This window comes from Trichechus manatus, unplaced genomic scaffold (assembly GCF_000243295.1).
Source record: "Trichechus manatus latirostris isolate Lorelei unplaced genomic scaffold, TriManLat1.0 scaffold00148, whole genome shotgun sequence".
Taxonomy (NCBI): Eukaryota; Metazoa; Chordata; class Mammalia; order Sirenia; family Trichechidae; genus Trichechus; species Trichechus manatus.
The window spans coordinates 3,563,472-3,566,000 of NW_004444084.1; the positions used below are offsets into that span (position 1 = coordinate 3,563,472).

A 2,529-nucleotide genomic window follows, 5' to 3' on the forward strand; every position below is an offset into this window, starting at 1 on the left:
AAACCAAACCAAAATTACAAGAAATATTAAAGGGAGTCCTCCGGTTAGATAATCAATAACATTAGATAACAACACAAAACTAGAACACAGGACAGAGCAACCAGATATTGACTCAGATAGGGAGATCGAAAATACATCAAAGCTAAAACATTGAAAATAGGGCAACAGAGATATCAATATGTAAAAAAGGACAACATTAAAACAAAAAAGAAGGACTTAAAAAATGCAGACATAGATTTTTCATATGGAGGGGAAGTCAAGGCGATATAAAGAAATGAAAGACTGGTATAAACTTACAAAAATAGGGGTAAATTTTAAGGTAACCACAACGGAATCTAACAATCCTACAAATCAAAACAAAAAATCAAGTTTATAATGTAGAAATAATAGTATTCAGCTACTTGTAAAAAATAAACAAACAAAAAAACCCAAGAAACTGAATTTAAAAAACCAAGTTCATGTGGCTAGTCACCTCTATGCCAAAGAATTATTCTTAAAGTTTTCAATTTAAAAAGTCAGTCAGATTCAGGGTTCTACCTCCAGTAATGTCAGAGAGGCATGTAGAAAGTAACCTTCACTCATATAGTCCTTACAGATACAAATTATAAACTCTGAAAAAAATATAAAGACAACTAGTTAAAGAGAATAACTACACGGGAATTAAATCTTGGAAGAAGGGCACTGCACTGGATTTCAATTGCATGTATGTAGCTTTTCACTTGAAAATACTCCCCAGTCTTCACGTGTGCAGCAGTGGTCATAGCCAAGGTGAGGCCACCGAGCTTGTGGAGGAAAGGCTCAGGACAAGAAGGCTCCACATCACCAAGATGCGATGCTTGGTCAAGAACACGAAGATCAAGTCCCTGAAGGAGATCTCTATCTTCTCCAGGCCCATTAAAGGAATCTGAGATCATTGATTTTTCCTGGAGACATCTCTTAAGGACGAGGTTTTGAAAATTGTGCCTGTGCAAAAGCGGACATTTGCTGTCCACTGGATCAGGTTCAAGGCATTTGTCGCCATTGATACTACAACAGCTATGTTGGTCTGGGCATTAAGTGTTCCAAGGAGGTGGCCACGGACATCTGCAGGGGCTATTATTCTGGCCAAGCTCTCTATCATCCCTGTGCAGTGAGGCTACTGAGGGATCAAGATTGGCAAGTTCCATATTGTTCTTTGCAAGGTGACTGGCTACTGTGGCTCTGTGCTAGTGTGCTTCATCCCCACCTCCACCAGAGGTACCTGCATCCTTTTGGCCCCATGCTCAATAAACTGCTGCTGATGGCCCGTATTGACAACTGCTACACTTTTGCCAGGGACTGCACTGCCACCCTTGGCAACTTCACCAAGGCCACCTTCGGTGCCATCTCCAAGACCTACAGCTATCTCACCCCTGGCCTCTGGAAAGAGACGGTGTTCACCAAGCCTCCCTACCAGGAAGTCATGAACCATCTTGTAAAAACCCACACCAGAGTCTCTGTGCAGAGGACCCAACCTCAGCTGTGAGCACCAAGTAGTATTTTTACAAAAGAAAAAATGAACTAATTAAGCCTGTTTAAAAAAAAAAAGTTATGACATAAAGACTGAAATAATTAAAATTAGACGTAGATAAATCTTCAATCATACTTGGAGACTTTAATACCGGACAAAAATGTTCATAAAAATACCAAATATCAGAACACTTAATATCACCTTGATCTAACAGAGATTTGGAGCCTGGTGGTGCAGTGGTTAAGAGCTACAGCTACTAACCAAAAAGTCGGCAGTTCTAATCGACCAGTTGCTCCTTGAAAACCCTATGCGGCCGTTCTACTCTGTTCTACAGGGTCACTATGAGTTGGAATTGACTTGACAGCAATGGGTTTGGTTTTTTTGGATTGGTAGCCAACAACTGCAGAATGCACATTCTTTTCAAATATACATGGAATGCTCTTCATGATAGGCCACAGGAGCCATAACACAAGTCTTAATGATGTTCATCAAATTGAATTTGTACGTACTGTATTCCCTGACCAAGACACAATCAAATTAGGAATAAAAAGCAGAAGGAAATCTAGGAAAGTTCTCACATACTTGGAGTATAAACGATCCACATTTAAGATGAAATCACAAGGGAAAAATAAATAAATAAATATATCAAATTAAATGATTAGAAAAATACATCATATCGATATTTGTGGGCTGGAGGTAAAACAGTGATAATTAGAAGAAACTTATAGATTGAAATATTTATATTATAAAAGGAAAATATATTCATATTCAGTGATTCTGTTTTATTGCCATAAGAAGCTAGAAAAAAATGAGCAAATGAAACACAAACTAAATAGGAAGGACTAAAGCAGAAATCAGTGATTTAGTAAGCACATAAACAATGGAAAAAATTGAAATGGCAAAACTTGATTCTTTTTAAAAATTGATACATTTGACATACTCTGAGCAAGGATGATCAAGAACAAATGAGAAAAAAAAATTACTAATCTCGAGAATAAAAAATGGGCTCTCTCTAGAGATCCCACAAAATTTTTTTTTTA

General features: G+C 37.5%; 1 pseudogene; it reads left to right on the plus strand.

Moving 5' to 3' along the window:
- Positions 1–1,504, plus strand: part of LOC101347368 (40S ribosomal protein S2 pseudogene) — a 127,631-nt pseudogene extending 126,127 nt beyond the window's left edge.
- Positions 1,505–2,529: the final 1,025 nt, after the last annotated feature.